The sequence below is a fragment of the Blennius ocellaris genome (genome assembly GCF_963422515.1).
Source record: "Blennius ocellaris genome assembly, chromosome: 4".
Lineage (NCBI taxonomy): Eukaryota > Metazoa > Chordata > Actinopteri > Blenniiformes > Blenniidae > Blennius > Blennius ocellaris.
Genome location: NC_137653.1, coordinates 26,307,886 through 26,332,357, shown reverse-complemented (window position 1 = coordinate 26,332,357; position 24,472 = coordinate 26,307,886). Strand labels below are relative to the sequence as shown.

General features: G+C 45.5%; 1 protein-coding gene across 2 annotated transcripts in view; it reads right to left on the bottom strand.

Annotated features, from left to right (window-relative positions):
• The window catches only part of asip1 (agouti signaling protein 1), a 29,134-nt gene extending 18,127 nt beyond the window's left edge, over nucleotides 1–11,007 (bottom strand). The window contains exon 1 of one of the 2 annotated variants that reach the window (XM_080495486.1): nucleotides 10,914–11,007. The gene's annotated coding sequence lies outside the window, so the exon portion shown is untranslated. Of the gene's footprint in view, nucleotides 1–8,934; nucleotides 9,022–10,913 lie in introns of those variants that run through there. The other variant, XM_080495485.1, reaches the window with a different exon arrangement.
• Between the last annotated feature and the right edge of the window lie 13,465 nt (nucleotides 11,008–24,472).

Here is a 24,472-nt window from a genome sequence, read left to right as displayed (position 1 = left end):
CAAATTCAACTCAAACTGCGAACGTGCGGCGACGCATGATGAGACGGAGGGACGTTTTCCCAGAACAAAGGACTTCGGCTTTCGACTGATTCTGACGCCACATGTGGTTCTTTAACAAAACAGTGTCTCAGGACACTTCCAATCTGAAGCGTCCAAACTTATAAGTAAACCAGCTGTGAAGAAAAAGAGGAGAATATTCTCACTCTGATCGCTCACCCGTGTCTTCAATATGTGGAGGGAAAGGAAGCAGTCAATCAATCTTTATTGCAGGCTCTTAGGTCCATATTAAACCATGTAAAAATGTATAAAAACAGCAAAAAAAACAACAATAAAATAGAAATATTAAGACCCATGTAAACACTCTGAACCTGATACTACTTCCCTTTGGTCTGATTAAAACTTTGATCATTCCATTGCTGGACAGCTCCAGCCTGCTCATGCATTGAAAAACAACATTTCTGATAGCAGCGTTCAGACTGGACAAGTTATTCATCACGAACTGCTTTTAACCCGCTTCACTTTCAACATCAATTCATTCGTCTGCTCAGTTGGCTTTTTGCTGGAATCACAGCAGAAATCTGCACCAGGTTTGTTCTTATTCACTCGTATTAAATTATTGGATTTACAGCTGAATGCATGTGACCCCATTGAATACACATCAAAACAAAATGGTCCCGTCAATCAACTTGTTTTCTTCTAGGTTTCTGTAATTTTTCCTCCTACGACTGGGTTAAAAATGTCTTTTTCCCAATGTCACAGAGCCATCCCAACATTTCCAGGACGGTTTCACACTTCCGGCGATGATTGACTTTCACTACTGAAAAAGCAAAAATGAGAAACGTGGAGTCGGGGGGTTTCTAGAGCCGTCCAGCAGCACAGATGGGAACCAGTTTCCAGAGATCCACACCCAACTTCTGTTACATTGCAATCTTCCTTTATTCTCCAAATCCAAAACAACAAGGTCAAACAGAGCCAGACGACGAAGAAGCAGAACAAAACCCAAATGGCCGACATCAATCAATGTTTTATCCATTTGTTATTCCATTTATAAGTTGCTAAGATTTAAAAGGCAAAGAAACGTAACTATGCGTAACATGCAGGGGGCAGATCTCAACAGTCTGACACCAGCAGGCCAAAGAGTTCAATCCAGGGAGCAAAGTAAAGATTAAACTGCCACTTTTCAACATTCTCGCCAGTAAGTGAAAATAACAATCGTTCAGTGACTGCACTCATTTCTTCATCATGAGGTTGTTGGTTCAGCTCAATCTGACTCTTTGGTAACACGAGGTCGGTCGCGCTCCTTCGGTTCCAACGTTCTCGTCAAAACGGGTTCTTTCGGATCAGCTGAAGATGAAACTTGATGCTCGGCAGCTCCGGCAGCGTTCACACCGCAACGTTTCAGCTGGGGGAAAGTTTCACGTTTCTGCGGCAAAGTTTTGGAAATGATATCTGTTGAAATGCTGAAAATGATGTAGTATTCCTGTTGGGCCACTAGTGGGTGCTGTTTTTTTTTTTTTTTTTTAAATGAAACCACACACACATTCAGCAGAGAACAATCCGCTATGAACATTAACACTGTGTTACGGCACTGTATTATAATAGTGCTATAAATAAAAGCTGGATTGTTATTACGGGGACTGTCAAAATAAAAGTCCAGGGAGGAAACACTGTTTTGATTGGCTTTACTGAGCATGTGCAGACTGTGGTGCACATTTCAGAAAAATTGCCTTTGCTTCTGTTTCCGTGGAGATGGAGCATTTTCAAAAAGTTCCACCTTGGGATCTGTTTTCAAAAACAGAAAACTATTCTTGTGTCAACAGATCGCCAAAACACAGTGAAAGTTTTATGGTTTGACAGCGAAAAATATGCAGAAATGTACTGAGAGTTAACTCAAGGGGAAAATAACTGGTGAAAACGTGAAAGTATGTTTGACTTTTTTCATGTTTCCACTTTATTCTGCACATTTATATTAAATATAAAAAAAGAAGTCAATGCTATTTTTTTTCTGTGGAAGCCAAAACGTGTTTTCTGTAAATTGACACAAATTAAATTTTAAATCCAACAATGAACAAAGAGCAGTTGAAGTTTGATCCTTTAAAACGGGACATAAAAATTGTTTCAGGAGGAAAGAAACTAATAATATCTTAATAAAAAAAAAAAAAAATCCTCCATTTTGGAAAAGCTGATTGAAGACATGTTAACTGACATAATTTAATCTGATTTGTCAACTTTTATCTGACTTGATGAGGCTGTTTGTGAAAGTTCAATTTCATATAATTTGTCTGTTGTTGTCCATTTATTACATGTTAAACTAAATCTCTCAAGCTTTTCGTTTTAATCTTCAGGTTTAAAAAACTGCAATAAAAAACTACAAGGTTGTAAGTATTATAAGTATTTCAAAATGTAGATTTTATTTTAAAGGGTCATGTTTTTTTTCTTTAATAAGATGGAAAATATCTTGAAAATTTTAAGTTTGTTTATTTTAGAATAGAATAGAATAGAATAGAATAACTATTAATGCAAAGGAAATTTCTTTAAGAAATGAAAACTATAAAAAGTTATTTTCTTTTTATGTGTGTCTAAATCAATTTGTTTCTTTAACATTTGTTTAAATCTTTTCTTTCATTTTACTTGTTACTGACTTAATTTGTCAGCATAAACACACATTTGGGTTTCTTTTTGAGGGATTTTAAGTGGGGTTTTTTTACTTTTCTTTATTTAAACCACCCTTCCCCTTTTGACCATGCTACATTTTCCATGTTTTTACATCTCTCAGTGAAGATTAAGTGACAAATCTCTACTTTAAAATGCAAAAAATAACTATAATAATAATAAGTGCATTTTCATGAACTAAAATCCAGAATTATGTTTTTTTTTAATCCCTAAAACACAAAAAAAAGGATGTTAAAACACATTTTACATGTTTTTACATCCTGCTCTGAAAAATCTGTGCCAAATCTCTCCTAGGAAATTCAGTGAGACCAAATACGTCTATGTTTTCATGAATTTCCAGCCCAGAAACGTCAAAACGTCACAGGACTTTATTTCTGTCTTCACAGTGGATGACGATTCCCTTCTGGTGGCTTTGACGGAAACGACTTCAGGATGAAGACGGATTTACTGCGTCTGCGTCACGTCTGTCAAAGCGTCGCTCTCTTCTGGATCGGCTGGGCCAATTTAATGCAAATTCAAAGCTTTGAATACTTTAATAATCTCCTTCCTGCGTGATTTTGTTTTTCTTACATGTCGTCCAGCTTATTGAAGCAGAAGCTGTTGTTGTTTCATTTCTTAGGCGTCAGGATTTCAAAGAAACGGCACAGGGAGGGAATATTAAACATAAATAAGGAAGCGCGAGAGTTGCGGTTCAGCCAGCAACCCGATCCGGGTTTTAATCCGGTCCTGCCGGAACGTGAACCCGGGCACCGCGAGACCAAACAGGCTGTGTTTGACCTTCCGTCGCAGCGTGGGAAAAAGTCACCGCGCCGAGCCCCGAACCTCCACGTCCGAAAGCAAACCCATAAAACCCATGCGTTCGCTTGATCTCAAACAGATTCCACAGACGGACCGACTCGTCTCCGCGCCGCGTTTAACGATTCCTGACGTGTCCGTGATACATCTCAACTCCTCGTCCAGACATCGTCCAGCTGCCGCAGACGTCAAGAGACGAATAAAAACCTATGTACTGCATCTGGCATGAAAACAGGAGGGTACAAGATGGATCTTCTTGGGAGAAGATGTGCAGAAAATGGCGTAAAATACATATTGTGTGTGTGTGTGTGTGTGTGTGTGTCTGAGAGAGAGTGTGTGTGTGTGTGTGTGTGTCCTGAATAAGTTGGGAAATAACCAGCAATGAAATGAAAAATTTTCAGTTAATACATCAGCCGTCATTATCGTGTCCAAAGTGCGGCCCCCCGGGGCCAAAAGTGGCCTGAGGTCAGCTTTACTTTGGCCGCCTGCACAACCTGAATATTACAAAATGGTTCAACGCCACCAGCAATCTTTGCTCGCAGACAATGTAAAATGAACATAGTGCGAATCGTTGCCTGAGCAGTGTGTCTCATATCCACCAAGAAGAAATCTGAGTCAGCGCACCACATATTACTTTGATTTGCAGAATTTAGCCATCATAACAGTTATAATACCGGTAGTAATAATGCAATAAGGGAGCCTACTTTCACATAATCTAATTGTTCTGGAAGAACACTTTGTCTGTTTCTGTCTGCTGCAGATTTTATCCGTTTAAATTACATTTCTTCTCCTTATCTATTTATTTTTTTGAGACATTTTTCTTGCTCTGTGAGTCAGCTGGTGGTTTTTCTGAGTGCCTGTGGCATTCAGAGACATATAGTGGTCACTAATGGTATGTACCACAATGTTTAGATAGATCAGTCTCATCTGAATACAAGTTAAACAAACATTCCAGAAGATATGGTAAATTAATCACCAAATGCTAAATTCTAAATTCATGCAAAGTTTCAAAATATTTTATTATGTATCTTATATTAGTGAGAAAAATGGAAACGGATGTGGCTCAAAAATCTATTGGAAATGTATTAACAGAAATACGTCATTTTCAGATTAAACTGCACTTTTTGACTCATAAATAAAAATTAATAATCAATCATCCAAACTGAATTTTCATTTTCTTCTTCAAGGCTGCTTATTCTGTGACTTAATTAAAATGATAAAGAAAATAACGATTAAGTTTTCATTTTCAAAAGACGCCCCAGGAAACAGTGACCGAAATTCATTTTGAAATGTCAATTTTGAAAATTAAAATGCATTAGCAAAAATGCTTTTACATTTTCAGATTAAAACGACACTTTTGACTCATAAATAGAATTAAGAATTAATCATCAAAACTGCATTTTCATTTTCTTATTCAGGTTGCACATTTTGTAACAGAAGTCAAAAGAAGGAAATGCTTTTTCGTTTTCACGTCCGCTGCGCAAAAAAAAAAAAAAAGGCTCAAAATTCAATTTGACTTCTCATTTCCAGCGGCGCAGGAGAGTGACGTCACCAGACGCGCTCCGTCCTCCGACTGCCTGCATCTGATGGCGAAACCAGGACGTGAGAAAACAGCTTGGCAGATTCTCTCATAGCGAGGAAACCGTGCTTGTTCAGTGATCTGCTCACGTACCGTGAGGTTTTCCAGTCACTGGACGTACCGCGGTCACTGAACGCACTGTGGTTCACAGGCGGGGCTCCTCTCCACAAGCATTGAGCCATTCGGTGAACACCGACGTCACTCTCCTGCGCCGCTTGGAAATGAGGAGTCCAAGTGAATTGTGATTGTTTTTTTGCAGGGTGGACATAAAAACGAAAAAGCAATCCGCTCTTTAAGTTTTCTTTTGAGTTCTGCTATAATGTGAATTCTACTATAATGTGCACCCTGAATAAGGAAATGAAAATACAGTTTGAATGAACTATTGTTAATTTCATTTATGAGTCAGATAATGCAGCCAACCTTAATTAATTATAGGCGGGGCTCATATATATATATATATATATATATATGTATATATATATCCACTGAATATTGTGTGTGTGTGTGTGTGTATATATATATGTGTGTGTGTGTATATATATATATATATATATATATCCACTGAATATTGTTCAGTCTACTTATTGTTAAGTCTTCCAGATTCAACACATTTGCGCACGCGCGCACACACACACACACACACACACACACACAAGGCTGAGACCTTGACTTCCTTTGGTCTAGAATTTTTTTTTGTTAATTATGGGTGTGTGTATGGAATACAGTAGCAATCCATCAAATATTCACTCAAACATCTAAACAAACCTTCAGGCCAGTTGATAAATGAAGATTGTTTCCAGATGATCGCAGTACAGCTGTGTGTCATTAAAAAAATAAACCAGTTTCAAATCATTTAACCATTAATTTGTCTTTTCCCTCAGACACAATCAACATTTTCCGCTGCTATCAAACAGACGCTTGTTGTTTCGATATTTTTTTCCTGCTACACGCAGCCAATCTGTTTCCTCACTGACGTATCAGATGTCTTCTAACATCTTCCAGCAGAAAAAAACTGTAGTACAAGACATTAACAGCCTCCACTTTGTACAAAGAAGGAGATCTGTGCGCAAGCACATTCTTCAAATTGCTCCGAGGGCAAAAGAAGGGCAAAAAAGGATCATGAAGCTGTGGAGGAACCACCGGCCAAATAACAGAAATCCAAGCTACCATTTACACATTGTAGTATATATTTCATAGATTTATAACATAAGTTAAAGCTATTAGGATTTTTTTTTTACCAGATTAATTTATGTTTTAGGGAGTTTTATGTAAATTCAGTAAAATGATCCCTCATTTTAATGGTAAAACACATGAGAGGAAGTAGATTAACAAAATATTTCATGCTTTAAGGTCTGGGGAAGAAAAGTATGGAGCGTGCAGCTTTTGCAAAATTGCAGACGGAGCAGAACAATGTGTACATGTGCATCATTTTATCATTTAAATACTTGAAAAGAAGCAAACGTTACAGCTTAAATAGAGATTATAGTTGGAGAATTAGATGATAAATTACTAAACTCAGTTTATTCAATTACAGATTACGTTTAAAAAGATAATTAAACTTCACTTTTTGCTACATTTGCTCTTCAAAGGGACGTTTTAAAACATTTGCTGCTGAAAATGTCAGTTCAAACAAGCAAAATGAAACACGTGTCAAACAAACCCTCATTAAAAAAAAGTTATTGTCTGAAATTAATGGAGAAAAACTCTTTTATTTCCCTTCAAGTTCAGTTAAATTCTGAAAGTGGATCAATCAGGGCTTTGATTAATTTGGTTCCGACTTTCATTGGATTGTTGTTTCTGCAGTTAGTGCCGAGGCGGGAGAATCCATTAGAAATTAAAGATCTTTTCCAAAGATAACTTCCTAAGGGTTTCAACGTGTGTGTGTGTGTGTGTGTGTGTGTGTGTGTGTGTGTGTGTGTGTGTGTGTGTGTGTGTGTGTGTGTGTGTGTGTGTGTGTGTGTGTGTGTGTGTGTGTGTGTGTGTGTGTGTGTGTGAAACAAATCAGTGGGGAAAACATCAGATACATTTAGACTGAAGTCAAGCTTAACCTGCAAACATTAAGAGAACAGAAGATGCCTCTGGTCTCAGTGTCGATGATAAAAATGGAATTGAAAACATAGTTTTATACACAATGAAGAATAAAAACACACCGTAAATGAAGGAAATGTTGTCTGTGATATAAACTGTCCACATGTGGGATTATATTCCTGCAATTATAAAAATCAAACGGAAGATATCTCCTAGAATTCGCTCCGTACGATTAAAAATGAAGATAATTTTAATAATGTAACTGATTATTCCTCGATTGTATTTTTGCCTGAATTATAAATAACACAATTTTCTTGTTGTTTGCAGTTCAATCTGGATTGTTTAATTCAAATGCTGCAGATTTTAAATAAAGCGTGTCGACACGTCAATAAAAGTAAATTGTAATCTCAAACACTGAATCGCCACCAAAACCTTTTTTTTTCCCTTTGAAGCTTTTCTGCCGCTACAATCTGACCTCCACAGAAGCGAGGTTACTTAATGTGATTTGTTAAAGGTCACGGCCCCTCCGGCTTCACCACACAATTTGTATTCCCAGATTCTTCATTCAAAAAAGAAGCTTTTGACATCTTGTTTGCGTCAATTTGATCGTCTAAACAGCAGATAAATGTAGTTTTTCTTTTTTCTTTTTTTGCGCCTCAGGAAAACAAATGCAGATTAAACATATCAGATTTCTGAGAAACGACTTCAATGAACCATCAAGTTTCTGATTAAAAGGATTTTGATTGTTTAAGTCCTTCTGGCGACGCATGAATCCAGTCAGGGCTGGAATCTCACTATTTATTAAACGAGCCCATTATTCACTTAGGTGCAACTGTTTATTAATTAAAGATTCATGTGTCCCGGTCTACAGGGAGACCACAGATCTTTTTAATCATGTCAAATGGAAAACCGAAATTGACCTTTTTGTGTTTTACTTCCTTAATAAACACTCCATTACTGCCTGTAGTTTTATAGCATTTAAACATTGTGAATGAATAAATAAATGTGTAAAACTGCTTCACTTAATGGTGTAGTTAAAGTTAAATTCTGAGCGTTTGTTGCTTTTACAATAAATTGACTGTGTTTTCAATGTGTGGACGAGATAGAGCGTGTAAAGAAGTACGCAGCCACTCGGTCTCACATTTCCAGCAGGTTTTTTTTTTTGTTTTGATTTGGGTTTTTTTTTAAATCTCTGTTCATTTGTCTGCCGTTCAATTCCAACAACAACAGCACAGTGTTGTGTCCTGAAATTGTTTTAGGAGGAACAGTCAAACATTCCCGCTTTTCTTTTCTCACGGTTTAATTGTCTTTTCTTTTCTTTTATTTGTGTGTGTGTGTGTGTGTGTGTGTGTTTTCCCCTTCGGTCGCTCGGATCCCGATGACCAGGCGGCCAACAGGTGGAGCCCTGATGGCGTCCGGACGCACATGTCTCAGCCAACGCTTGTCAAAATGTTCAAATATGTAGAGTTTAACGACCCCGGTCCACTTTCGTTCCATCGTCCTCCGAACACGTCGCGTCAGACCGGATCGGTACATTTTGGGTTTGGATTGATCTGAAGCCGCCGGGCCCCGCGACGTATTTTCAGCGTGTAATTTGAAATGTGGCCGGTTCACTTTACAGGCCACAGCTGGAGGAACCGTCGCAAAGCTGCTGGCACACACACACACAACAACATGTTGAGGAATTTCCTAACAAGCCCAGAAAGGATGATTTCCACTTAATTAGGCTTTGTGTTCTCCAGACATGTTGGATCAAAGTTCAATGGAGTGAAAATCAAAAGTGTCTGTGGCGCCTCGCCGCCTTTCCTCCACCTTCTAAAGTCGAACGTGAGCCGGAGGAGAGTTGGTGTTTGCCTTACCTGCGGATCCCGTGCCAACCGGACGAGTGTGTCACGCTTTGGGTTTCTCCGCTTCCTTTCGCGCCGCCGCCGTTTCTCCTTTTTATTTCTCTCCTCTTCTTTTTTTTTCCCCCTCCCTCCCTCCCTTCTTCCTCACTTCACCTCTGATTCTTTGTTTTTTGTTGTTGTTGTTGTTGTTGCTTTTCGTCTCCTCGGAGTGTCTTCTTCTTTTGTCTGGTTTCACCTCTTCTTCTCCCTCTGCCCTCCCTCGCTCTGTGTCCCCCTTTCCCTCCGCTGCGACTCGTCCTCCACAACGTCTCCTCACCCCTTCTTCCCCTCGGCGTCTCTTTATCTGCCTCAGTAGCAGTACCTTGCCATGCTGTTGATAAAGAAGACTTCCTCTGAGGATTGCACTGGAGGCGGGACCAGTTCGGAGGGGGGGGGGGGGCTCGGGGGTGGGGGTACTCGGGGGTGGGGGTCGGGGGTGGTGGAAAAGGTCAAATCATGCAGAGGATGGACAGATAAATGTGAACCAGACCCTGGAATGAAGGGCAGTTAATAGGAGTTGTTACCCCTGTAGCCGCATGTGAAATAAGACTCTCATATTGGCCTTATGGGGGAAATGTCGGTGCCGTTTAGTCACCTTGGGTGATTAATATCAAAATCCACCCCCACCTTCCTCCTCCTCCTCCTCCTCCTCCTCCTCCTTCTCCTGCAGCCTCTTTGACTCCTGCTTGTGATTTTCCACATTTCTTAGAAAAACCACGCTGATCACACACGATAATCTGCGCCCTGCTTCTTGACAACATGTAACTCCAAGCAGGTGGAGAAGCGCCCGGCGCGGCGCGGCCGTGCAGCAGTGAAGGGAAGGGGCATTCTGCAGGTGAAACACGCAACGTCCAGTCACGTTACTAGAGCGCCGGCTCGTCGCCGCGAAGCAAAACAGAGCTGCGCCGGACGGAAAGCACAGAATAATGAAATGATCAACACATGGTCGTGCGACTCAACGCCAAAGAGGAACGTATGTGCCGACGGGGGGGATTCCACTCAGATTCAGACGCGGCAACCTGCTGGTGGCGCTAGAGGAAAACTCAAGGAGGAATTCCTTCTGGACGGCAAAAGAGAACAGAAACATTTAAAGCGCTCCTTAAGTCAAGTTAAGGCTTGGTTCAAGTCCCGGACCAGCAGATACTCAATATGGATGGAAATCTCTTCAAGCTTGTTTTTATTTTCATTTTTCTGGTGGGATGATGAAGATATCCTTGATCTCTTCCTCCTTCGAAATCAGACAAATGTAATCATTTTGAAGAAAAAGATTTAAGAGGCCACAGATTTGCTCAAACCGTTTAAGGTCATTTACAGTAAGCAGAATGTTTGGAAACATTAGACCTGAATATGTCGCCAGATGAGCCGATAAATACCCAAAGTCATGAAGTATGAAAGATGACCCGAATGTTCCGCTGAGGAGAAACATGTTGTATATTTGCTGTTTCAGATGCGGCACAGAACATACTGAGAGAGCGAAGCTGTGTGTGAACGTTGATATGGGAGATCTGCAACAACAAACGTACGCTTCCATGAAGACCCCAACAGCTCGGGTGACGGACGCAACCGGCCGGCCCACAGGTCTCACAATCGTCAAGATCTCATTTCACCATCAGGCAAACAATCCAGCCAACACTGAGGGATCGAGTTTCTGAGCTCATGAGACGCTGAAAACCTCCAAAGCCTGAAGACAATTACCGACTCATTAGTTCACTCATTCTCGACAATCCTCACCCGCCTTTCCCAAGAGCTTCAGAGAGCGTCTGACCTCACGAGGCGGAACAGGTGGAAGAGCCTCCTCCCGACGAATTCACATTCTCAACCACATAAACGATCGGTGAGCGGTTGTTTCAGTGTGTGTGTGTGTGTTTCAAGAGCTCTCACAAGCCGACAAAAAGACTCCCCGATATTAAAGACTCCCTGAGCTCGGTGGGATTCAGAAGGTTTGTCTTTACCTGTGAGCCATCGCCCCCGCCTGCCGTGGCTGCAGCCGCTGCGTCCTCGGTCGGGGGCCGTCGATCTTCCACGTATCGCTGCTCCCCGCCTCGGCACGTCGTCTGGTGACTGAGCAACGGCAAAGACGTCTGCCTCCCGCCGCCCCCCCCCCCCCCCCCTGCAACTACCCTTCCCTTATTGGCTGGAACCTCCGATTCCCGTCCGTCCTCCTCGGCTGGGATGTGCCGCGTCGTGTCAATCAAGTCGGAAAGCGACGAAAACTTCTGACACGATAAGAAAGCGAAGCTGAAGTTGGCGGCATTGAGAGCAAATGAACGTTGGCGTCATGAACGCCGCGGCAGAATCGACGCTCCATAAAATGATCGCAACATATCACGCGGTTCGCAAATTTATAAACAAAGCCCCATTTTTGGGTTTTTGGTTTTTTTTTTCCGCATGTGTAAAAGATAAACATCTGTTGCAGCAGTTATGGTCAATAAACAGGAAAACACTCGGTTGGGAGTCTTTGCAGTGTTTTACTGTTACTCGGGTAGTGGAAACAACAGCCAGCGGTCACTTTTAGAGAAAGTCTCTGGTCCGTTTCAGCATCGGTCCGTCAACTAAAAACAACAGTTACGGAAAGTAAAAAAAAGTGTGATGCTTTAATCTGCTACAGTTGGAGGCAAAAATCACCAACGAAGCCAAGAATTTGACCCAAACAGCTAATTAAAGACCTTTTGCAACCGCTTTCAGAGAAAGTCTCTGGTACTTCTCAGCATCGGGGTTTTTTGCTACGATGACTGCATTTATGGACATAAACTTAAGAAAAATCAGAGTCGTGTTTTAATCTGCTTCAGTTGGAAACTAAATCACCAAAGAAACCCAGAGTTCAACCTAAACTGCTAATTTAATTGCTGTGCAACGTCCCCAAAATAACCTGCTGGGAATAACATTCACTCGACGCAAAAAATTGCTTGACAAAGCATTTTGCAAATTAGACGAATGAAGACTCGCAATTTGAGAAATTCTACGCAGGATATGATCGCATACTGCTGATGCAGAAAATATACTATTTAAAGTCATTGTTTCGCAGCGTTGTGCCAAAGCTGGTTCCTGCGGTTGGTCTTGACACCTGACGGGTCCGGATCGCGGCGCCGACGTGCTTAATGAAGCCCCGACAGCCAATTTCCCAGCGACGGCTGGATGTGGCTGTGGCCTGCCTGCAGTGTTTCCTCTCCTCGCGCCCGTGGTCACGCTGCATTTCTCTTGCCTGAGAGCGGGAAGCAGAGTCACTGTGGTGCGGTGGAGGCGATCCCAGCATATGAAACGCAGCTGCCCTGTTGACGCCAAGCTTCTGGGGGGAAAGAGCGGCCCGACAAGCAAACCCCAAACTCTGACATGAGGTGGGGGGGGGGGGGGTTCTGCCGATCGCCTGCAGCTCCCCTGCAGGTTTCCAGAACTGGGTCCTGCTTTCTCGGCGTCACGTCGAGTCCAGACGTCGGTTTAGTACCGCAGGGGTCAAAAGTCACGGTCTTTGGAGTGTTTGAGGGAAGCATGGGGTTTTTGAGGGAAGCATGCGTTCGCCACATTTAATGATTTTCCTCAACAGTCTTCACAGCACGTTTACCGGGGCCTTGGAGGAGATGAATGTAAAGTGCAAGTCGACTGGCTCGTGGAGGAATGCAACCAGGAGGCAGTAATTCTAGTTACGACGGGGCTCGGAGGCGAACACCCCCCACAGTGAGAAAGCCCACACAGCTGGGTCATAAAACGCATACTACTTTTAGTGAATTCAGTGCCGATATTTAAATGTTATTCCCTGATCACCAGCATTCTGCAAGTTACTGTAAAATAAAAATGAGAGAAATCACTTTACGTGATAGAGAAAAATGTAAATAGAGATTCGTCTCGCATTACTTTTAATTGTCATTAGAGAGTTCTCAGGTTCTGAGAGACATTATTTATGTAGATACATAGAAAATCTATGAATCGCGCCACCAGAAACAGAATCTGAATTTATTGGCCGGGTATGTTTGACGTACAACAAATTTATCTTCAGTAAGCTGTGCACTCTTGTTCAATGTAAACATAAAAAAAAAACAATAAACAAAAGATATAAACAAAGAATTTAAAAAACTGATATGTACAGGGCTAAATAAGACAATAGATAATAGATAGCAGTGCAGTGCAACAGATGATGAAGTAACATGAGCAAGTTGAGGATTTACATTATGAAGTGGCGTAGATGGTTATTTAAATTAGTAATATACATGTAGGTACAGTGACAGTTTATTCTTGGTTATTCTGCAGCAGCAGGTGACATTCAGTGACTGAGTAGTGTTCATCAGAGAGACAGCCTGGGGGGAGAATCTCTTCTTATGGCGGGTTGTTTTGGCGTACAGTGATCTGGAGCGCCTGCCGGAGGGGAGGAGTTTGAACAGCTTGTGTCCGGGGTGGGCGGAGTCTCTACTGCTGCTACCTGCCTGTCGCCTGACCCCGGACAGGTATAAGTCCTGGACGAGGGGAAGGTCGACACCGACGACCTTTTCTGCAGTCCTGATTGTCCGCTGTAGTCTGAGTCTGTTTGGTTGCAGATCCAAACCAGGCAGTGATGGAGGTGAACAGAACAGGCTGGAAGATGGAGGTGTAGAACATGACCAGCAGCTCCTCATAATAATCAAAAGATATCTCGCCAAACAAATAAAATAAAGAAGTATAACTTATTAAATCCCTCTTTCCATAAATACTAGAATGTTTGTTTTTATTGTATAAAGGTGGATGATATGTACACTATATTACAAAAGAGAGTACACTCCTCACACTAATGTAAATATTTAATTTTATCTGTTGATGGGACCCTGAAGAGTTGACACATTCTTTATTTAAAATGACTTATTTTATAAGGAAACATGTCATAGCTATTGTAAAGTGTTCTACTCTGTGATACATATGATGTGCTTTCACTGTTATTTAAATTCCATACACTATTACTTTAATTGAATGTATGCAGTGGTCCCTCACTATAACATGGTTCACCTTGTGGCCTCGCTGTTTCGCGGATTTTTTTGTGTACAATTTTGCATGCTTTTTTTTTTTTAACAGCATGCACAGTGTCCTGATTGGCTAAGGGACTGTAGACCCTTGTCAATCAATCTCATGTATGCGAATGCGTTCGACCAAATATACATCAATGTCTGATTGATAGCAGTGAGACTCTGAAGTGCTGCATGTATGCAAGTTTTGTTCCTGACAAACCCACAATGTCGACAAAACGTTCTGCACCGACAAAGGAACCTGCGGTCGCAGCCAAAAGGCAGAGGAATGTTTATGTTTTAAAATCTACCAAGGTTTGAACTTTGGGAGTGTTTAAACAAGAGACAAATGTGAGAAAATGTTCATTCCTGTCTGAGAAAAGTGTATACATTGTGTGTTGATGGCTTTTACAGCCTTAAAACATATATCATACTTGTAAAAAAAAGTTAACTACTTCACGGATTTCGCTTATTGCGGGTTATTTTTAGAACGTAATCCGGCAATAAACTGAGACCACTCTATTGCTCCCTTTTCCATTATATCTTTTCTTTTGTCTTATTCTCTGTTAGTGGCCATTATTCATTAATTATTGTGGTGTTTTAGTGATTGTTCTGCTGGATCAAATCAATTTACATCTGGAGGAATGTTAATAAATATACTACTTTAGCTCTGAGATGTCCACAGTACAGTTGAAGTAAAATATAAAGTACTCCATAAAGCATCAATACAAAGGAGAAAACACAAATTCAAATATCCTTAATAATGTCTTTTGTCAATGATTTCTTTACAAAATGTTCACATCTCCAATAGTATAGAAAACAAATTTAAATGACTCAAAAAATGATTAATTTTCTGACTCGTCCAGGATTATTTCTTTACACGAGACTTTGTACTGCAGACCAGCCTCTGTCTGTTCCTGCTCCTCCATGTCCAGTACTGAAGGGCCTGTTCCTCCATGTCCAGTACTGAAGGGCCTGTTCCTCCATGTCCAGTACTGAAGGGCCTGTTCCTCCATGTCCAGTACTGAAGGGCCTGACCCTCCATGTCCAGGACTGAAGGGCCTGCTCCTCCATGTCCAGGACTGAAGGGCCTGACCCTCCATGTCCAGTACTGAAGGGCCTGTTCCTCCATGTCCAGTACTGAAGGGCCTGTTCCTCCATGACCAGTACTGAAGGGCCTGTTCCTCCATGTCCAGTACTGAAGGGCCTGTTCCTCCATGTCCAGTACTGAAGGACCTGACCCTCCATGTCCAGTACTGAAGGGCCTGACCCTCCATGTCCAGTACTGAAGGGCCTGTTCCTCCATGTCCAGTACTGAAGGGCCTGATCCTCCATGTCCAGTACTGAAGGGCCTGTTCCTCCATGTCCAGTACTGAAGGGCCTGTTCCTCCATGTCCAGGACTGAAGGGCCTGTTCCTCCATGTCCAGTACTGAAGGGCCTGTTCCTCCATGTCCAGTACTGAAGGGCCTGTTCCTCCATGTCCAGTACTGAAGGGCCTGTTCCTCCATGTCCAGTACTGAAGGGCCTGTTCCTCCATGTCCAGTACTGAAGGGCCTGTTCCTCCATGTCCAGTACTGAAGGGCCTGTTCCTCCATGTCCAGGACTGAAGGGCCTGTTCCTCCTGGTCCAGTACTGAAGGGCCTGATCCTCCATGTCCAGTACTGAAGGGCCTGTTCCTCCATGTCCAGTACTGAAGGGCCTGACCCTCCATGTCCAGTACTGAAGGGCCTGTTCCTCCATGTCCAGTACTGAAGGGCCTGATCCTCCATGTCCAGTACTGAAGGGCCTGTTCCTCCATGTCCAGTACTGAAGGGCCTGACCCTCCATGTCCAGGACTGAAGGGCCTGTTCCTCCTGGTCCAGTACTGAAGGGCCTGATCCTCCATGTCCAGTACTGAAGGGCCTGTTCCTCCATGTCCAGTACTGAAGGGCCTGACCCTCCATGTCCAGTACTGAAGGGCCTGTTCCTCCATGTCCAGTACTGAAGGGCCTGATCCTCCATGTCCAGTACTGAAGGGCCTGTTCCTCCATGTCCAGTACTGAAGGGCCTGACCCTCCATGTCCAGTACTGAAGGGCCTGTTCCTCCATGTCCAGTACTGAAGGGCCTGACCCTCCATGTCCAGTACTGAAGGGCCTGTTCCTCCATGTCCAGTACTGAAGGGCCTGATCCTCCATGTCCAGTACTGAAGGGCCTGATCCTCCATGTCCAGTACTGAAGGGCCTGTTCCTCCATGTCCAGTACTGAAGGGCCTGACCCTCCATGTCCAGTACTGAAGGGCCTGTTCCTCCATGTCCAGTACTGAAGGGCCTGATCCTCCATGTCCAGTACTGAAGGGCCTGACCCTCCATGTCCAGTACTGAAGGGCCTGACCCTCCATGTCCAGTACTGAAGGGCCTGTTCCTCCATGTCCAGTACTGAAGGGCCTGTTCCTCCATGTCCAGTACTGAAGGGCCTGACCCTCCATGTCCAGTACTGAAGGGCCTGACCCTCCATGTCCAGTACTGAAGGGCCTGTTCCTCCATGTCCAGTACTGAAGGGCCTGATCCTCCATGTCCAGTACTGAAGGGCCTGACCCTCCATGTCCAGTACTGAAGGGCCTGTTCCTCCATGTCCAGTACTGAAGGGCCTGTTCCTCCATGTCCAGTACTGAAGGGCCTGACCCTCCATGTCCAGTACTGAAGGGCCTGATCCTCCATGTCCAGTATAGACTCCAGGTCAACTCAGCCACTAAACAGATCCATGTTCTCCTGAACCCACTTTGCTGCAGGTCTGCAGTCACCAACAATCCTTGATTCACACGTTTCCTCTGGAAAAGACAGAAAAATGATCTTTCCAACGCTGCATCAACAGTATTTGACCAACAGAGACTGAAAGCAGACTCCTCTTCCACTGTCGTCTCCCACCTGGTGGACTGACGTCCAGTCTGAAAGAAACATTAGTGCACTGCTCTTCTTAAAGCATACAAACACACATATTTCAATATGCAAACACATCAAGACACTATTAGGGTGTTTAATTAGTCCACACTGACATTATATTAGTCATTTCAACAATGATCATTGTTGGCTTCTAAACCTTACATATATTTCAACTCAACACTGTGTGAAACAACAAAACAAAACAGCATAAGACACCACAACTTGTATTAATGTTAATTTTACTAATATTATTAAAGTTTACCTATAAACGTTACACGTCACAGGGAGCATCATTCCTTACAGAGAGCAGGGAGTGAGCAGGTTTCTACACAGGAACCACAATGGGATCTTTCACTGGAGCATCGCGCTAATATAAAGAAATAATTATCATGAAAACAGTGAAAATGCTTAAATATCCATCCATCCATCCATTGGCTACCGCTTTATCCGGGGCCGGGTCGCGGAGGCAGCAGTCTGAGTAGAGTTGCCCAGACTTCCCTCGCCCCAGACACTTCCTCCAGCTCCTCCGGTGGCACCCCAAGGCGTTCCCAGGCCAGCCGAGAGACATAGTCCCTCCAGCGTGTCCTGGGTCTGCCCCGAGGCCTCCTACCGGAGGGACATGCCCGAAACACCTCCCTCGGGAGGCGTCCGGGGGGCATCCGAAATAGATGCCCGAGCCACCTCAGCTGGCTCCTCTCGATGTGGAGGGGCAGCGGCTCTACTCCGAGCTCCTCCCTGGTGACTGAGCTCCTCACCCTATCTCTAAGGGTACGCCCAGCCACCCTACGGAGGAAGCTCATTTCAGCCGCTTGTATCCGAGATCCGATATCAAAAAGCGAAGCTCTCGATTTACCGGTCGATCTTCGTTCCTACCCTCACCTATGGTCATGAACTATGGGTCATGACCGAAAGAACGAGATGCTTAAATATGATAATTTTATTGAAACTCAGTATGACATGTGTAAACAGGTAAAGTTTCCAGTGTGTTGCAGGCTGTTGGTTGTTGCCATGTTGGCACATCACAGAGATCAACCACAAAAATGCTTCCCCCCTATGGGAAATGTAAAAGCACATTAAAAATAAATTAAAATAAAGGCGAAAATTAAAAGCAGCCATTTTTATCAATCGCTAATGGATTAATATTACTCCTGCATTTGATATATGTTAATGTATTTATTACAACTGATTAAGGTTGAGCTATTTTTAACAACTTTAGATGATAATATAAACTACAGTAATGCATCATGTTGCTTTATATTATATGTTGATACTTTGGCCGTCCTGTGAGAACCACGCTTCTCCAAAACCTTCACAAGCTGAGAAAAACATGTTTTATACTTCACTGCAATGCATTATTGCTTCAGTCTGTGGTCTAAAACTCACAATTCCAACTCTCTGAACAGCACTGGGCAAAAAGCCTTCATGTGTTCTGCTCCATATTCATGGAATACTTTACAGAACAATCTTTAACTGCCTAAAATGCCTGAGAGTGGAGGTCCTGCACCTTTCGGAAAGTGCCTGATGCTCTGAAAGACGCAAATGAAAGAGCTGAAAAGAATGGAGGACCTGGATGTGAGAACCAAACAGATGGAGCCGACAGACTGGGTCAATAGCATGGTAACTGTAACAAAACCTAACAAAGTGAGGATCTGCATCCACCCTTAGGATCTGAATACAGCCATCAAAAGAGAACATTACCCACTGCGCACATTAGAAGAAGTGGTAGCTGACATGACAAGTGCAAGATTGTTTTCAGTTTTGGGTTTTGGCAAATCCAACTGGATGAAGAAAGCTCTCCTGTCCACCTTCAATGCACCGTTCCAGATCCAGATTTAAAAGACTTCCATTTGGGATAGCATCTGCACCCACAGTTTTCCAGAGCTGCATCGCTAGATATCTGGAAGGACTGGAGGGTGTGGTGAATATGATGGATGACATCCGAGTCTGGGGAGAGAGCATTGAGCAGCATGATCAACGTTTGAGAAAACTGCTGGACCGCCTGAGAGGCAAAACTCAGAAACTGAAGAGAAGTAAGTGCAAAATCAGGATGACAGAAATAAATTATATTGGACATGTGCTCAGTGAGAAAGGATTCAAACCTGATCCTAAAAAAATAAGAGCCATACAAAATAAGCCTCCACCAGAAAATAAATCTGTCCTCCAGAGGTTTACAGAGTTGCTGCAATATCTCTGAAAGTTCATCCCCAACCTTTTAGACCTGAGGTCTCCTGTGAGGAAGTTGGAAGGAAACGTGGACTGGCACTGGGGGTCCGAGAAGCAAAGGAGGTTGGACCAACTTAAAGCTCTCGTCAGCCAGGAACCAGAACTCAAGTACTATGATGTCCGTAAACCTGTTGTGTTGTCTGTTGATGCAAGCTCTGAGGGTTTATAGTAGCTGTGCTACTTCAAGAGAGACAGTCAGTAGCTTATGGCTCCAGGGCATTAACGCACTGCCAAAAACACCCAAATTGAGAAAGAAATGCTTGTCATGGTGTTCGGCTGTGAAAAGTTTCATCAAACTCTATATGGAAGACATGTCCATGCACAAGCCACTGGAAGTGATATTTAAAAAAAACACTCCAGCACCCCTCCCCCTTGAACTGCAACCTTATCGTGGTGGGGGAGTTTGAGCACCCGAATGACCCTCGGAGCTATGTTGCCGGGGGGCTTGCCCCCCCAGTAGGGTCTCCCAAGGCAAACAGGTCCGAGGCGACGGGTCAGACTAAAAGCAGTTCACAAGACCCCATGGACACACTCACGAGGAAAAAGGTGACGTCGCCCGGTTTGGCGCAGCCGGGGCCACACCCTGGAGCCAGGCCCGGGGTGGAGGCTCGCACGCGAGCGCCTGGTGGCCGCGTTCTTGCCCGCGGGACTCGGCCGGGCTCAGCCCGAAGGGACGACGCGGGCCCCTCTTCCTCATCCTCCTGTGGACCCACCACCCACAGAGGCTGCCGTAGGGGTCGGGTGCAATGTGGATTGGGTGGCAGTCGACGGCAGGGGCCTCGACGACCCGATCCCCGGACACGGACTCTGGCTTTTGGGACATGGAATGTGACCTCGCTGGGGGGGAAGGAGCCCGAGCTTGTGAGGGAGGTTGAGAGATACCGGCTAGATATAGTCGGGCTCACCTCCACTCACAGCTTGGACTCTGGAACCCAGCTCCTCGACAGGGGCTGGATACTCCACTTCTCTGGAGTTGCCCGCGGTGTAAGGCGGCGGGCTGGAGTGGGCTTGCTTATTGCCCCACAGCTCAGCCACCATGTGTTGGAGTTCACCCCGGTGAACGAGAGGGTTGCGTCCCTACGCCTACAAGTAGGGGACAGGTCTCTGACTGTTGTTTCGGCCTATGCACCGAACAGCAGTTCAGAGTACCCAACCTTCTTGGAGTCCCTGGGAGGGGTGCTGGATAGTGCCCCAACTGGGGACTCCATTGTTCTCCTGGGGGACTTCAACGCCCACGTGGGCAATGACAGCGAGACTTGGAAGGGGGTGATTGGGAGGAACGGCCTCCCCGATCTGAACCCGAGTGGTGTTCTGTTATTGGACTTCTGTGCCAGTCACAGCTTGTCCATAACGAACACCATGTTCGAGCACAGGGGTGTCCATAAGTGCACATGGCACCAGGACACCCTAGGCCGGAGGTCAATGATAGACTTTGTGGTCGTGTCATCTGATCTCTGGCCGCGTGTCTTGGACACTCGGGTAAAGAGAGGGGCAGAGCTGTCAACTGATCACCACCTGGTGGTGAGTTGGATGCGCTGGACTGGGAGGAGGCCGGATAGACTCGGCAGGCCCAAACGTGTTGTGAGTGTCTGCTGGGAACATCTGGCCGAGCCTTCCGTCCGCGCAGCCTTCAACTCCCACCTCCGGGAGAGCTTCTCACAGATCCCGAGGGAGGTAAGAGAAGGGTCTTACTCAGACTCAATGTCAAAGGGAGACATTGAGTCTGAGTGGACCATGTTCTCAACTTCCATTGTCGAAGCTGCTGCTCGGAGCTGTGGCCGCAGGGTCTCTGGCGCCTGTCGTGGCGGCAATCCCCGAACCCGGTGGTGGACACCGGAAGTAAGGGATGCCGTCAAGCTGAAGAAGGAGTCCTACCGGGCACTGTTAGCTCATAGGACTCCCGAGGCAATCGACAGGTACCGGCAGGCCAAGCGAGCCGCAGCCCGGGCTGTGGTGGAGGCAAAAACTCGGGTCTGGGAGGAGTTCGGAGAGGCCATGGAGGAGGACTTTCGGTCGGCCTCGAGGAAATTCTGGCAAACCGTCCGGCGCCTCAGGCGGGGGAAGCAGTTCTCCACCAACACTGTTTACAGTGGAAGTGGGGAGCTGTTGACCTCAACTGGGGACATTGCCGGGCGGTGGAAGGAATACTTCGAGGACCTCCTCAATCCCACCACCACGTCTTCCATTGAGGAAGCAGAGACTGGGTTCTCAGAGGTGGACTCGTCCATTTCCCAAGCTGAAGTCACCGAGGTTGTTGTGAAGCTCCTCGGTGGCAAGGCACCGGGAGTGGATGAGATTCGCCCAGAGTTCCTTAAGTCTCTGGATGTGCAGGGACTGTCGTGGCTGACTCGTCTCTGCAACATCGCGTGGCGGGCGGGGACAGTACCTCTGGACTGGCAGACCGGGGTGGTGGTCCCTCTCTTTAAGAAGGGGGATCGGAGGGTGTGTTCCAACTACAGAGGGATCACACTCCTCAGCCTCCCCGGGAAAGTCTATTCCAGGGTACTGGAGAGGAGGGTCCGGCCGTTAGTCGAACCTCGGATCCAAGAGGAACAATGCGGTTTTCGTCCTGGTCGTGGAACATTGGACCAGCTCTATACCCTCCACCAGGTGCTTGAGGGTTCGTGGGAGTTCGCCCAACCAGTCCACATGTGTTTTGTGGATCTGGAGAAGGCGTTCGACCGCGTCCCCCGAGATGTCCTGTGGGGGGTGCTCCGGGAGTACGGAGTCCGGGGTCCCTTGTTGAGGGCTGTTCGGTCCTTGTATTCCCGGAGCAGGAGTCTGGTTCGCATTGCCGGCAGTAAGTCGGACCTGTTTCCTGTGCACGTTGGCCTCCGGCAGGGGTGTCCTTTGTCACCGGTTCTGTTCATCATATATATGGACAGAATTTCTAGGCACAGCCGGGGGCCAGAGGGGGTCCGGTTTGGGGACCACAGAATCTCATCTCTGCTATTTGCGGATGATGTGGTTCTGTTGGCCCCATCAAGCCTGGATCTCCAGCGTGCACTGACACGGTTCGCAGCCGAGTGTGAAGCAGCTGGGATGAGGATCAGCACCTCTAAATCCGAGGCCATGGTTCTCGACCGGAAAAAGGTGGCTTGCCCCCTCCAGGTCGGTGGAGTGCCCTTGTCCCAGGTGGAGGAGTTCAAGTATCTTGGGGTCTTGTTCACGAGTGGGGGAAAGATGGAGCGTGAGATCGACAGGCGGATCGGTGCAGCGTCTGCAGTCATGCGGACGTTGTATCGGTCCGTCGTGGTGAAGAAGGAGCTGAGCCAAAAAGCGAAGCTCTCGATTTACCGGTCGATCTTCGTTCCTACCCTCACCTATGGTCATGAACTATGGGTCATGACCGAAAGAACGAGATCTCGGATACAAGCGGCTGAAATGAGCTTCCTCCGTAGGGTGGCTGGGCGCACCCTTAGAGATAGGGTGAGGAGCTCAGTCACCAGGGAGGAGCTCGGAGTAGAGCCGCTGCTCCTCCACATCGAGAGGAGCCAGCTGAGGTGGCTCGGGCATCTATTTCGGATGCCCCCCGGACGCCTCCCGAGGGAGGTGTTTCGGGCATGTCCCTCCGGTAGGAGGCCTCGGGGCAGACCCAGGACATGCTGGAGGGACTATGTCTCTCGGCTGGCGTGGGAACGCCTTGGGGTGCCACCGGAGGAGCTGGAGGAAGTGTCTGGGGCGAGGGAAGTCTGGGCAACTCTGCTCAGACTGCTGCCTCCGCGACCCGGCCCCGGATAAAGCGGTAGCCAATGGATGGATGGATGGACTCCAGCACCCCAGCAAGACTTCAAAAAAGGCTCATGAGACTACAACAATACAGTGTTCAGGTCAAGTACAAGCCAGGAAAGGAGAAGTATATTGCTGATGCTCTGAGCAGGATCTTTCTGAAAGAGCACCATGAAACACTCCTTGCTGGAGGAGGTCAACTGGGTCAGTCAACAACTCCCAATCTCAGGTCAAAAGAAGCAACAAAAGAAGATACTGAGTTGATGATGGTCGCAATTTCAATTCTGAGAGTCTGGCCAGAAAAACGCAGACAGCTTCCAGATAAAATCAAACAATATTGGACTTTTATGGAAGAACTGTCATTTGTAGATGGATTGGTCTTCAAGAACTCAAGATTAGTTGTACTACACACCCTGAGAAGTGAAAAGGTCAGAAAAATACATGAGTCACATATGGGCATGGTTAAATGCAAGCAGCGAGCCCGTGATGTGCGGTACTGGCCGGGCTGGGCCAAGCAGGTCTCAGTGTGCTGTACCGAACTTACACAAGAACAATAACCCAAGAGAGCCGCTGATGTCACATCCAGTACCCGAAAGAGCATGGTCAAAGATTGTTGTAGATTTGTTTGACTTTAGTGGTGCTGGATACCTGCTGTGTGTGGATTATTTGTCAAGGTTTCCTGAAGTTGTCAAACGACATGGAACCACAAGTAAACACGTCAAAGTTGGGCTGAAGTCTGCAGTTGTAAGACACTGTGTGCCAGAAGAGTTGTTTTCTGATAATGGCAGACAGCTGGTGAGCCAGGAGTTGTTGGACTTCAGAGTGGGGGTTAAAACACACAACCTCATGTCCCCCCTTCCTGCAGTCAAATGGTGAAGTGGACAGAGCTGTTCAGACAGTAAACAAGCTGCTGAAGGAGCACAGGCCGGCGCTGGTGATCCATACCGAGCACTGCTGGAGGTTGATACATGGAGCTTCTGAGTCCAGCATATTACACCTATGGCTTAAATAGGGTCCTCGGCACTGTCAGTGCTCGGGCCCTAATGAACCCCCGATCCACCTCTCCAACATGAGATTCCTCCTCTGGGTTGTGTGGATCCAGCTCTCTGAGGTCTCAGACTGTGATCACTCTGGCCTGCTCCGGCGGGCCATTTCATCGTGCCATTACTTTACAGTTGCTCGTCCAAGTGTCTTGAATCTGCTTTTCTTCTTTCAGGATTCTAGCTTGCTTTGGAGTTTTTGGCGGTTCTCTCAGTCAGATGGTCTTCGACATTGATGCTGTGCCCTTCAATTGTTTCCACTGCTTTAAGGGTGTTTTCTACTCACAAAGCCAATGATGACGTTGGACCTGTGGTCTTATCTTTGGGGCACAGTGGAGCAAACAGATATATTTTGACTGTCTATAAGAATGTCTTCGCGACTGAAGAATTCAATGACTTGCTGCTTAAGTGTGTGGCGTTGCCCTCCTGGTGCAGCCTCACCCTCCCTGTCACCTGCTGTTGTCCTACAGAGGTACGGTGGCTTAAGTCAAGTCCAGATGAAACTGCTGTGTTTAAACAATTGATGTATAATTCACCAAAAGCTCATCCTCAGCTCGTATTTTCACCTTGGTATACTGTTACCATGTTTATTTATTTATTTATTTATGTTTCTGATGAAGTCTGCTGTGTCTCAG